At 45.7% G+C, this 13,723-nt stretch overlaps 2 non-coding genes across 2 annotated transcripts; one reads left to right on the top strand and one right to left on the bottom strand.

Annotated features, from left to right (window-relative positions):
* Window positions 1-273: 273 nt before the first annotated feature.
* Window positions 274-346, bottom strand: Trnat-ugu (transfer RNA threonine (anticodon UGU)). The gene has a single exon. It is a non-coding gene; the product is annotated as a tRNA-Thr (tRNA).
* A 5,699-nt stretch (window positions 347-6,045) lies between these two features.
* Trnal-uag (transfer RNA leucine (anticodon UAG)) lies at window positions 6,046-6,127 on the top strand. The gene has a single exon. It is a non-coding gene; the product is annotated as a tRNA-Leu (tRNA).
* Window positions 6,128-13,723: the final 7,596 nt, after the last annotated feature.

A 13,723-nucleotide genomic window follows, 5' to 3' on the forward strand; every position in this document is an offset into this window, starting at 1 on the left:
CCTGTACCTGGAGGCCTGTGTGTGGACTTAGCCTCCCCCTACGGCACGCGGGGCCAGTCCTCCTTCTGTCCCTCGCTGCCCAGCTCTTGCAGGGGCTCAACCTTCCCTTCGTCCGATCTTGAGACAGTGGCTGTCCCACTTTCTCAGAGTGCAGAGCGCACAGGGGTGAGGGATTGCACTGGAGCAAAAAGAGGCCACGCTGCATCTGTGGAAGCTAAACAGCAGAAGGCTTTCCTGCCAGAAAGTCCTGCACTCAAAAGTCTAAATAGACTCAGGCCCCAGCGAGATTTGAACTCGCGACCCCTGGTTTACAAGACCAGTGCTCTAACCCCTGAGCTATAGGGCCACATAGGTGGCTGTTTCTCTCTTTCTTAGAAATGGATACAGCTGGTTCTTTGGGTGCCTACCGGAGGGACAGGAAAAAGAGCAAATTCAGATTATTCTATCTCTTATTCCGTAATTCCATGATCCAGATTAGTCCATTTCTTATTCGGTGCTGGAATTTAGTCTGGGCTTACTGGGAACGGCATAGTAGTAGATTCTGACAGGGATCACTACTATTCTAAATTTGGAAAAATATGACTGCCCCTCACCACCACCAACCACAACGACAGAGTCCTCCTCCCTCACTTCCTTGTGGCAGTGAAATCCGGAACAGAAATCCAGCGCCAGGGAAGAAGCCTGCCACACTCTGGGAGGAAACTGATGCTCTCACTTCTGGTTTCTGTCCTTCCGCCACACAGATACCTTCCTCTCAGTGTCAGAACAAGCAAATCTCAGTTCTCCGTTTAAAGCATTCCTTCACTCAAGAAACTCCAAATTCTCCGAATTGCATTCCTGTGCTAAGTTCTACACTAGAAGCTAGATGGGGGTTCAGCTGTTTTTGTTTGTTTTGGTTTGGTTTAGTTTTTTTTTTTTTTTTTTCAAATTAATGTACTTCACTGAGTATTTCATTTTTCCCCTCGGGTTTTTTTGTTTTGTTTTTGTTTTTATTTTTTTGTTTTGGGAGAGGTATGTATGTATTTTACTTTTGTTGTTGTTGTTGTTGTTGTTGTTGTTGTTGTTGTTGTTTTGTGCACCACAAGGGTGCCTGGTGTCTGTGGCGGTCAAAAACAGACACCAGATTTTCTTACAGTTATCGTTAAGTTGTTGGGAAGACACTCTCTGGTAAGAAAAATAAGTTCCCTTAAATACAGAGCCCACTCTCGCAGCTGGAGTCAGAATCTGATCTGAAGTCAGAATCTGATCTGAAGTCATTATCATAAGTTTGTGGGGAGACATTCTTTCAATGTTGTGAAACCGAAATGAAAAGCAAGTAGAACCAGCCTGACTTGCAAGTAGACCGTGGAGGCCCTGAGGAAAGGTAAGCTAAGGCTCAGGATAGAGAAGGCTGAGATTGGTACAATCCGGGCCAGAAGATTCCTGGTAGTCAAAAATTATGAGTGAGGTCCAAGGAATAGCAATATATTTAGGGGTATACCTTTAGAAAATTGTTGGCCCACCCTCCTCAAGAGGTGACAAGAGATGAGACAGGCTAGGATGCAGGAATGGCGTTAGACCCTTTTGAAAAGAGAAAGATGGGAATTCACCAAGCATGGGATGCAGGGTGAACTGAAGGGAGGATAAACTAGAGCCAGGAGAGCAGAGCCTTGAAGGCCCAGAGCTGACAGCAGAGGCAGAGGTGACAAAGGAAAGGCTGAGAGACAGAGAAAGCAGAGGGCCAGCTTTGAATCCCCACCTTTGAATGTGGTGGACAGAAAGGAGAGGTGATTCTCTGTCATACCTCGATACTTGTAGGAGGGGAGGAAATCTTCCCTTTCAACAGAGGAATGGATACAGAAAACGTGGTACATTTGCACAGTGGAGTACTATTCAGCTATTAAAAACAATGAATTCATAAAATTCTTAGGCAAATGGATGGAGCTAGAAAATATCCTGTGTAAGGTAACCCAGTCACAAAAGAACACACATGGTATGCACTCACTGATAAGTGGATATTGACCAAAAGCTCTGAATACCCAAGATCAATTCACAGACCACATGAAGCTCAAGAAGAAGAAAGACCAAAGTGTGGATGCTTCGGTCCTTCTTAGAAGGGAGAACAAAATACTCAAGGAAGGAAATATGGAGACAAAGTGTGGAGCAGAGACTGAAGGAAAGACCATCCAGAGACTGCCCCACCTGGGGATCCATCCCATATACAGTTACCAAACCCAGACACTATTGTGGACACCAACAAGTGCTTGCTGACAGGAGTTTAATATAGCTGTCTCCTAAAAGGCTCTGTTAGAGCCTGGCAAATACAGAGGTAGATGCTTGCAGCCAACCATTTATTGGACTGAGCACGGGGTCCTCGGTGGAGGAGTTAGAGAAAGGACTGAAGGAACTGAAAGGGTTTGCAACCCCATAGAAAGAACAATAATATCAACCAACCAGACCCCCCAGAGCTCCCAGGGACTAAATCACCAACCAAGGAGTACGCATGGAGTCACCCACGGCTCAAGCCACATATATAGCAGAGACATCAAAGGGAGGAGAGGCCCCTGGTCCTGTGAGACTCAATGTCCCAGTGTAGGGGAATGCCTGGGTGGGGAGGCGGGAGTAGGTGAGTGGGTAGGGGAGCACCCTCTCAGAAGCAGGGGGAAGGGGGATGGGATAGGGAGCTTCCCGAGGGGAAACCGGGAAAGGGGATAACATTTGAAATGTAAATAAAGAAAATATCCAATAAAAGAAAAGAAAAAAACAAGGAAATCTTCATTTCCAGCATATCTGGAAAGGACAGGGGTGCAGAAGTGTCAGGGTTTGGGTGAGAGAACCAGGAGATGCAGTGCGATGGCTTTTATGCTCAGTCCGGGGAGGTGCACTTTTGGGAGATGTAGCCCTGTTGGAGTAGGTGTGGCCTTGTTGGAGTGGGTGTGTCACTGTGGGCTTTAAGACCCTTGTCCTAGCTGCCTGGAAGTCAGTCTTCTCCTAGCAGCCTTCAGATGAAGACGTAGAGCTCTTAGCTCCTCCTGCACCATGCCTGCCTGGGCACTGCCATGCTCCCACCTTGATGATAATGAACTGAACCTCTGAACCTGTAAGCCAGCCCCAATTAAATGTTGTCCTTATAAGAGTTGCCTTGGTCATGGTGTCTGTTCACAGCAGTAAAACCCTAACTAAGGCATGCAGGGAGCACATTCAGGAATTGTATAGTAGACAAGATATATCTGTGTTTACAGTCCAAGAACTAAGGTCATGATGAGATCGTATTAAGTAAGTCTGGCAGTACAGCTGAACGGCCGAGCTCTTTCCTGAACTGCAGAGTCTTGGGTTCAATTGCTCCCAGCATTACAAAGACAAATTACACAAGATAATAAAAGTTAAACTGGGAGTAGTAACATCTACTTGTAAATCTGGCTGTAGGGTCTTAGCTCTAAGGATCGAGAGACCAAGGCCGCCAAGGAAACATCAAGGGTCTCCATCAATCAGTAAGTAACAACTAACTTTCTAGTAGGTTACTTTCAGTTTTTCAGATTGCTTATTGTATGTGTGGATGTTTTGTCTACATGTGTGTTTGTGCACCACGTGCATGCCTGGTGCTGGTGGAGGCTAGAAGAGGGAACCTGACCCCCCTTGAAATGAAGTTACAGACATTTGTGAGTCGCAAGGGTAATGACTCGCTGGGCCATGGCTCCAGTCCCTAAGTGCTTTTCAGGTGGGGTCTTTATGTAGTTGTGGCTGGCTTGGAACTCACAGAAATCTTCCTGCTTTTGTCTTTCCCCCCATTACACCTGGCTCTATACCAGCTCTACAATTAATCTTTTCTTTTTGAAACATTTATCTGCTTGTCTGTGTGTGTGTGTGTGTGTGTGTGTGTGTGTGTGTGTGTTTGTGTTTGTGTGTGTGGTGGGGGTGGGGAGGTGGGCATCGAATGCCACAGCCACAGCTGGAATGTGAAGTCAGAGACCCTTTCACCGTGTGAGTTCCAGAGATAAAACAATGGCTTGCTGCTCTAAGCCATTTTGCCACCGACAACACGATTAGTCTTTTGTTATTTATTGTTGGTGGTGGTGTCTGTCTCATACGTTTGTGGAATTCAGAGAACAACTTTGAGGGGTCAGTTTTCCCCCATCTTTATTTACATGAATTCTGGGGACCAAAACTCAGACTGTCGGGTAAGCAACTCAAGACTCACCAAGCCATCTCAAGTGCCCCAAAATTAAAAATTAAAAAGAAGTTAAAATTTCATAAGTCATCCACTAAGTTCTCACTCCTAAGAGGTCTGTACTCTTGGCTGGAGAGATAAGCGTCAGTTAAGAGCACTCACTGCTGTTGCTGAGAACCCAGGTCCTTGCAGTCACCTGGTGGCTCACAACTGCTCATAACTCCAGCTTTAGGTCACCCAGTGACCTCTTTTGGCTTCTAAGGGCTCCTGCTCACACGTAATACACGTATTCTTGCAGGCTCACACATGTATCCATAAAGAAAAAAATTTAAAGTTATACACTCTGGGGGAATCTCTGAACTGGATATTTCTCTGTGTTTGGTGTGCTTCAAAAAACAAGACACCCCCCCCCACCCCCTGCACAAGGATAGTAAAATCCCTTCTGAGAAGAGCAACAGATTCAGAAACAATAACAATTTTCTAGTGGTAAGGAAATGGGGGACTAGGAGCTTGACAGATCCCTGATTGTTGTGGTGAGGGAACATAGTATAGTAGAGATGGTAAACTTACAGTTTCTTCCTCATCCTCCTTAGGGCCAGCTTTGATTCCCTGCAGTTCCAGGGCTGGCAGTAGCACCCTCCCTCCCTTGTTTAGCCTGAATAATCCAAAACGAGTGGGGAGGCGCCATTCCACGCCACCAAAACAACTTAAAACCCCTAACCCTCCAGGGGCTAACAGATTCCAGTGTACGGTTCCCTTTCCCACTTTGTGGGGAGTCTTTCTGTAAGCCTGCGCTCCCCCGCCCCGCCCCGCCCCGCCCCGCCCCGCCCCCGGGTGAATGCACTCGCGCTCACTAACTTCTTCAAAATACCTGTTGCCGCCTGCTGCGTCTGAGATTTCCCCTACCTTTTAGTTATTTAATAGGTGGAGAAAAAGAGCCGGATCGTGACCCCTAGAAAATAACCGTGCTGGGCGTGCTAGGTCAGGGTGGTTTCAACTTTGATTGCACTGTTTGCAAAAGAGGTAAGGAAGGATCAAGGACACATACAACCTCCCCGCTTACGGCCTCGTTGTGGAAATTTGCCCCCAGGTAAACCTGAATTTAGTCAAATGGAAGATGTGATTTGAATATTACCAGGAAAACACAATTTCCGTTTAAAGATGCAAATTTCGTTCAAATATTTCCCAATCCCGATCTTTTTGCTGGAATAGTCACCCTTTTTTCTAGATAACAGTAGGGGGTTCGATTTTCAGCTACTGCTACACGCATAAACAAAAGGGTCAGTTTGCCAAAGCGTTGTCCAGTGATTTACACCAGCCGTGATCAGGAGCCGGGGGGGCTTCTTTCCTGCGCAGGGAACATGGAGGCCGGTGTTTGGTGGGTCCCACGCCAGAAGCTCTAATGAACCACAACTGCAGTGTGGCCACTCTTCCCGAAATCATGCGCCGCAGCTCCGGGCTGGAGATCTGTGAGCCTCTAGAGCGGGGAGGGGGCGAGTACTGGGGCGAGTGGAGACCCGAGCATGAGGACACCTCCGACTCCTGGAGGCCTCCAGCACCGCCCTGGTTCTCTCAGGCTGTATGAGTCCATAGGGAAGGGCGCCTCTGACTTCTACTCCCGCAGGCTCCGGCCGCCTCGCCTTCCACGCACTGCAAAACGCGTCTGCAGCGGCTGGCGCCACACTGGACAAACTTCAGCAGGGGAACTGATCAGCCTGCAGACAGCCCTCTCTGGGGTGCGGCCTCGGGAGGGTAGATCGGTTAATCTGCTCACTCTGGTGCCCAGCTAGCGCTTTGGAAAGGGGGAAAAATCCTTTAAAGCTGGGTTTCAGATTGCAGTTTAAAGAGAAACAGGATCGCGTAAATAGTTAGTGTATACCAGAAAAGCCCGGCAGCTTGGTAGTGTGGCCGAGCGGTCTAAGGCGCTGGATTTAGGCTCCAGTCTCTTCGGAGGCGTGGGTTCGAATCCCACCACTGCCAGTATTTTCTTTCTCAGGATTGATTAGTTCGTCTTCATTCTCTCCTTGGTGTAATATGAAAATGCTCTTGTGTTTTCTAAGCACCTGCCTCTAGGCTAGGTCTGTGGCCAGAAAAAGGACCTAAGATGACCGCTGTGGCTCAAGCAATGTCAAGTTCTCTGTGGTGCTCAGACCCTGTGGTATGAGGCATTGCAGAGCTGAAACTGGGCTCTTTCCTGCCTCTGAACTATGTTTTGTGACAGTGTCTTTCACAGTTTCTCACCCACACTTCGCACCGCTCTCTCCCTCATCGCCCTCTATTTCCTGCACAAACCACAAGGAAGTGATATAAAAGAACTGAGCCAAAGTAAGACCAGAACCAAAAGTCCTAGGGTGGATTTGAAGTCAGAGACCTTTGCTTGTTTGGGGCCATTTGTTCGTTTTGCTTTGTGTTGAGGCAGAATCTCACACAGCCTAGGCTGGTCTGGAACTTGATGTGTAACTGAAGATGACCTTTCAACTCCTGAGTCTCCTGCCTACATCTTCCACGTGCTGAGACAACAGCCCTGGACCATCGTACATTGCCAGAATTTGAGGTTTTTTTAAAAGAAACATTCTCTCGTGGTGCCTTTCCTAACCAGAAATAATAATAATAATAATAAAAAAAAAACTGTCTCCAAATATTGTCAAATGGGACCTTGAAGAGTCATTTGGTCTTTGTCTTTTTATTTTATTGTTGGTTTTTTTAATTTTATTTTTTATTGGATATTTTATTTATTTATTTGCATTTCAAATGTTATCCCCTTTCCCAGTTTCCCCTCCACAACCCCCATCCCATCCCCCATCCCCCACCCTCCTGCTTCTACGAGGGTGCTACCCCTCCCACCCACCCACCCACTCCGCCCTAGCATTCCCCTATATTGAGTCTTCACAGGACCAAGACCCTCTCCTCCAATTGATGCCTCCTGACAAGGCCATCCTCTGCTACATATGCAGATGGAGCTGTGGGTGCCCCCACATGTACTCCTTGGTTGGTGGTTTAGTCCCTGGGAGCTTTGGGGGATTGGGAGGTCTGGTTGGTTGATATTGTTGTTCCTCCTATGAGGTCACAAACCCCTTCAGCCCCTTCAGTCCTTTCTCCAACACCTCCATTGGGGACCCCATGCTCAGTCCAATGGTTGGCTGCGAGCATCTGCCTCTGTGTTTGTCAGGCTCTGGCACAGCCTCTCAGGAGACAGTCATATCAGGCTCCTGTCAGCAAGCACTTGTTGGCATCCATAATAGTGTCTGTTTGGTGCCGTCTCTGGATGGCCTTTCCTTCAGTCTCTGCTCCAGGCTTATTGCTGGCTTCATGAGTTTTAGAATATGATTTTATAGCAGACTCAGCACAGTCATCCTGAATAGTTCGAGCCGGCCTCAGACTTACAGTAACCAGACTGACACAGCCTGCCATGTGGAGTTCTGAATGAGGCTCCAGTGTTTGATCACTTGGTGACCAGCTGGTGACACTGTGGAAAGGCGGTGCAAGCTTGCTGGAGGAGGTGTGTCACCCGGAGGCTTTGTGCACTCACAGTCCAGCCTCTTCCTGCTCTCTCTGCATTCTGTGACAGCTGAGGCTGTGCTCCCACCGCTTCCCTCCCTAATGGGCTCCCATCCCTCTGCAACCGTAAACACGCGGAGTCTACACTCTACCAGTTGCCTCGGTGATGTGTTACATTACAACAGCAGCCCAAAGGTAGCCAGCACAGGATTAAGACCCATGTTTCTTTCTCCCTATCTTCTAAGTACATCCTTGTCTGTCCCTCTTTATCTCTATCTCCTACCCCAGGTACTTTGTGTTTCTCTTAGCTGTTCTCATGTTTGTCTTCCTGAGCACGTTTTAACCTCAACCTCCCATTCACTTAGGTAACCCCCTCCATCACCCCCTCCATCACCCTCCCTCCATCACCCCCTCCAATCTCTCTCCCCCATCACCCCCTCCAGTCTCCCTCCTCTTTTCCTTCCATCAAACTCTATTACTCTCGTTTTCTTACATTCAACCTCTTGTCTCTCTGCCTCTGTCTTTCCCTCTCCCTGTCTCTCTTCCTCCACCTCCACCTGTCTCTCTTTTTTCCTCTCTTTCTATCCTGTTCTCCCCCCACCTCCTTCCCAGGTTTATCCTTTAGTTATCTGTCTGTCTGTCTCTCTGATTCCTTTGTTTTCCTTCCCTTCCCCCACTTTTCCACATTGTCTCCCTTTCAGACTTGGGACAGGGTTGAGAGTGGTTGTCAAGGATTCCACTGAGTGTATCCTCGGGAGTGAACAACAACTACAACAACAATGACGATGACGACTACGACTTCAAAAGCGCTCAAGCGCCCTGGGAGGGTGGGGGCTCTCGAGGGAGCAAGCCTCGCTAGATTGGACAGCGACAGCGACAGCGTTCTTGAGCATCCTTCCAGGGAAGCAGTGGACCCCAGCTGGACGACGAAGAGGCCCAACCTCTGGCAGGAGGAGGACAGTGCCAGGATCAGGAGAGGGGCGGCTTCTGAGAAGATGGAGTGCCTTGTGGTGACCAGTAGGAACTGGATATGACAAAGGACTCCAAAGGGAACTTCTGCTTTCTGATGTTTGTGAAATGGGAGGGGCTATTTCCCAGGATGCCATGCGAGCTTTCCCTTCTTCTCAAGCTGCTCCTCTCAGTGCTCATATGCGGTGTCTACATCAAGCCAAGAATCCCACTGCTGAAGGAAAGCAGCGTCACTGTCAGGCCAAGCTAATCCCCCTGCCTCAGCATCGGCCTGGTGTCCTGTAGCCTTCAAAAGGCTATGAGCCTCCAAGCCAGGTGGCACCCACGGTTAATCCCAGCACTTGGGAGGCAGAGACAGGTGGATCTCTGTGTTTAGCCTGCCTGTTCTACCCATTGATGTTTAGGGCTGCACAGAGAGGCCCTACTTCAAAACCAACCAAACAAAACAAAATACCAGAAAAACAAACAAAAGGGTTGAGTGAAGTTTTTGTAGCAATAGAATGAAGAAAGTTGATTTCAAGGTAATTGTTAAATTCACTGGTGGAAAGACGGGGAAGGCAGGTTGTGTCAAACAGGGAAATCTTTTATAGCCTCAGCTGCTATCTGAACATTCTCAGCTTTTGGGTTGGTGGAAGCAAGCTAGGGGTGTGTTTAAAGTCCGAGTCAGGACTGGGAAAATAGTCAATAGCAAAGCACTGTCCTGCAAACTTGAGAACCACATCACCTGTCTGAGAGACGACATCACCTCTCTGCAGTCCCAGCAGCTCTGCAGTGAAATGGGAGGCAGAAACAGAAAAGAGCTCGAAGAACAAATGAGAAATCCTGCCTCCAACAAGGTGGAAGACTCAGACTGACACTAAGGTTGTCCTATGAGCTCAAGGTATGCTCTGTGGCATGTATGTGCAGGTACACATACACACACACCATAAAAACACAAAACTAGAAACCATAATATACAAACAAAAGACCAGTAAAGTGGAAAATAATGCCCAAAGGCTGGAGAAATGGCTCAGAGGTTAAAAGCACTGACTACTCTTCTGAAGGTCCTGAGTTCAAGTCCCAGCAACCACACGGTGGCTCACAACCATCTAATCTTTTCTGGAGTGTCTGAAGACAGCTACAGTGTACTTACATATAATAAGTAAATCTTTAAAAAAATAATGCCCAAACAAAGCAATATGTGGCCAAAAAAAACTACAAAAACGCCATTATTTTAACCATCTGCCCCTGAGCACAGGGCCTCCCTAAAGTGTAGTTAATATACCCAGTGAGACTCCACTAGAGACAATGGAGTTTTCCTTTGAAACTGATTGTCCACCTGAGATAGCTTCTTGGTTAGGGGTGGAAGCTCATGTCCGCGTCCCTGTCTCAGTCTGGGACCCCACATGGTTTGACCCCTTGTGGGTTCTGTGGTGCTTCCTCTGTGTGAGTTCATGTGTGCATCAGTACTGTGTCTGAAAGGCACTACTTACTTCCTTGGAGTCTTCCATCTCAACTCGCTCTTACAGCCTTTCTGCCTCTTCTTCCTCATAGTTCCCAGAGCCAGGAGAGGAGGGGCTTGATGAAGGCATCCCATTTACGACTGAGTGTTCCAAAGTATCTCGCTGGCAACACACTGACAGTGTGGGTCTCTGCATGAGTTCCCGTCTACCTCAGGAGGAAACCTCTCTGATGGTGGCTGAGTCAGACACTGGTGTCTATTAGGAGACATTTTATTACAGCATTGTCTTTAGAGGTAGAACAGCAGTATTTGGTTTTTCCCTCAGCTCAGGCTATCTGATTTCATGTTCTTGGCCGTTTGAGTAATGTCAGACATGGCTTCCATTTCATGACCTCGTCCTTAACTCCAATCAGATAGTGGTTGGTTACTCCCCAACGTTTAAGCCACTGTTGCGCCAGTGTCTCATGTAGGCAGGTCACTGTTGTAGATCAGAGGGTTTATGGCTGGGTGGGTGTTTACCTTCTGCTCTGGTAGCTTGAGAAGTAAGTTCCAGCACCATGACGGGTCTGCAGGGGTGACGGTGCTAGTTAGGGCCCAGCTCAACTTCTCTGTGCTCCATGAGATATGAGCAATAGAGCCCTACTACCCTCAGTTCAGGAAGAGCATCTGATAGCCTTGGCAATCGCCTGACATGTTTGAAGATCTCCACAGGCCCCATTTGTTCAACAATCCAACTAGACGTGACCAATTCCAGGCACTGGAAGCTTTACTTAGTGAGTAAAGATATTTAGCTGGGGCATTGTCTCTCTGTAATTTAGTGAGTCCATTTAGATCTACGCACACACACACACACACACACACACACATGAAAGAAAAGCTTCTATGGTAGTAAGTGTCCATATGACCTGACAAACAGCCCTTAGTGTTGGTGATCCCTCCCCACATTGCCTCTTTCCCTCCCCCATTAAGGAGATCCTGTCTCTCTATAACTATCTATTATGTTTCTCCTTCTTTGGGAGAGTCTCCATCCCCTTCACTCTATACTTGATCTCTGTGGTTATTTGGACTCTAACATTCCTATCAGATGCTACATCCACATATAGAAGAATTTATACCTTTTTATCTTTTTTGTTTGTTTGTTTGGGATCTGAGTTATCCCACTTAAAAAGGTTTTTTTTTTTTCCTCCATCCATTTACTTACAGGTTTCATGATTTTTTTTAACAGCCAATATACCCTATTGTGTTAATGTACCACAATTTTCTTTATCCACCCATCTATTGATGGACAACTAGACTGTTTCCAGTTTCTCCTATTATGAACAGAGCAGCAATGAACATGGCTGAACAAAACTCAGGTGTCCATAGGTTTATGGACTTATGTCTGGATCTTCATTTGATTCCACTGTTCAATGTGTCAATACCATGTTTCATCATCCTCATCATCATCCTCATCTTCATCATCACTATAGTTCTGTAGCACAATTTGAATTTGGGAATATTGATACTGGTAGAAGCCTTTTATTATTCAGGATTATTTTAGCTATTCTGGAATTTTTATATTTCCATATGAAGCTGAACATTATCCTTTCAATTTCTGTAAAGAGTTGTGTAGAAATTTCAATATGAATGTGTTGTCTGTGTAGATTGATTTGCTAGAAAGGCCATTTTTACTATATTACTTCTACCAATCCATGAGCATAGAAGACCTTTTTATCTTCTGATATGTTCTTCTATTTCTTTCTTCAGCGTCTTAAAGCTTTTATCATATAAGTCTTTCACTTGTTCGGTTAGAGTTTTCTCAGGATATTTTATTATTTTTGAGGCTTGTTGTGGTTTAAATATGCTTGATATTTAGGGAGTGGCACCATTTGGAGGTATGGCCTTGTTGGAGTAGGTGTGTCACTGTGGATGTGGGCTTTAAGACTTTCATCCTAGCTGCCTGGATTCTCCTAGCAGCCTTCAGATGAAGATGTAGAACTCTCAGCTCCTCCTGCACCATGCCTGCCTGGATGCTGCCACGTTCCTGCCTTGGTGATAATGGACTAAACCTCTGAACCTGAATGCCAGCCCCAATTAAATGTTGTCCTTATAAGAGTTACCTTGGCCATTCTGTCTGTTCACAGTAGTAAAACCCTAACTAAGACAAGGCTATTGTTCCCATGATTTTTTTTCTCAGTATGCTTATCATTGTATATATGAAGACTATTAATTTTTGAGTGTTAATTTTGTACCCTGCTGCTTTATTGAAAGTGGTTATCAGATGTAGACATTTCCTTGTAGGGATTTTAGGGTCTTTTATAAATAAAAGTACATAATCTGCAAATAAAAATACTTTGCTTTCTTCCTTTCCTCTTGATAACCTCCAGTTGTCTGATTTTTATTTTATTTTTTTAACTATCTCATTTTATGTGTGCAGGTATTTTGCCTGCATGTGTGGCTGCACACCACATGTGTGCCTGATGCCATCAGAGGCCAGAAGCAGGTATCTGTAGATCACCTGGGACTAGAGCTACAGGTGCTACGGAGCTGCCATGTGGGTTTTTGGAATTGAAGCCCAGCCCTCTAAAAGAGCAGCGAGTGCTCTTAATGTCTGAGCCTTGTCTGAGGGCCTTCTGTTGTCTACTGCTCTAGCTAAGACTTAAAGTTCTATATTGAATAGATGTGGGGAGAGGGGGCATCTTCATGTTCTTCCCAATTTTAGTGGAGTTGCTTTGAGTGTTCTCTGTTTAGACTGATGTTGTCACGGGCTTTGAATTGCCGTTATTAGTTGGTAAAATATTTTTAGTATGCTGAGGTATGACCCCTAGCCTTGTATTCCCAGTCTGGGGAGAGGTAGTATTTCAGGAAGGAATGTTACATTTTGTTAAAGGTCTTCTGCATCTGATGAGCTGATCACGCGGTTTTTGTCTTTCAGTCTGGTTATGGAATAGGTTATATTTGTCTTTCATTTACGAATATTGAACCATCTCCTTGCACATTGCGGGTGAAGCTTACTTGATCATGGTGGATAGTCTTCTTGATGTGTTCTTGTATTCAGCTTGCAAGTATTTTATTGAGAATTTTTGCATCCGTTTTCATCAGGACAACTGGTCTGTCATTCTTTCTTTTTCTTTTTTTCTTTTTTCTTTTGTTTTTTCTTCCTTTTTTGGATTTGGTTTGTCAGTATCTTTCTTTGTTGGATCTTTTTACGGTTCAGGTATCATGGTAGTTTCTCATCAGAGAAATTAGATAATGTTTCTTCTGTTTCTATTTTGCAGAATAATTTGACAAATGCTGGCATTAATTCTTCCTTGAATTTCTTCCTTCAACATTTAATCCTTCTGACCCTGAGGGTTTTTTTTTGTTTGTTTGTTTTGTTTTGTTTTGTTGGGAGATACTGCTTCTATTTCACTACAGCTTTTGAATCTGCCTAAGTTGCTTATCTGGTCTTGACTTAACTTTGGTAGGTTGTATATATCAAGAAATGTATACATTTCTTTTAAGTTTTCCAGTTCAATGGGTTAGAGATTATTAAACTGTGCCCTAAATTCCCTGGACTTCCTTGGTGTCTTCGATGATGTCCCTCTTTTCATCTCTAATGTTATTAATTTGAATCTTTTCTCCATCGTTTAGCTAATTTGCCTAAGCACTTATCAATCTTAAAATTCTTTCAGAGAACCAACTTTTCA

The sequence above is a fragment of the Apodemus sylvaticus genome, chromosome 8 (assembly GCF_947179515.1).
Source record: "Apodemus sylvaticus chromosome 8, mApoSyl1.1, whole genome shotgun sequence".
NCBI lineage: Eukaryota > Metazoa > Chordata > Mammalia > Rodentia > Muridae > Apodemus > Apodemus sylvaticus.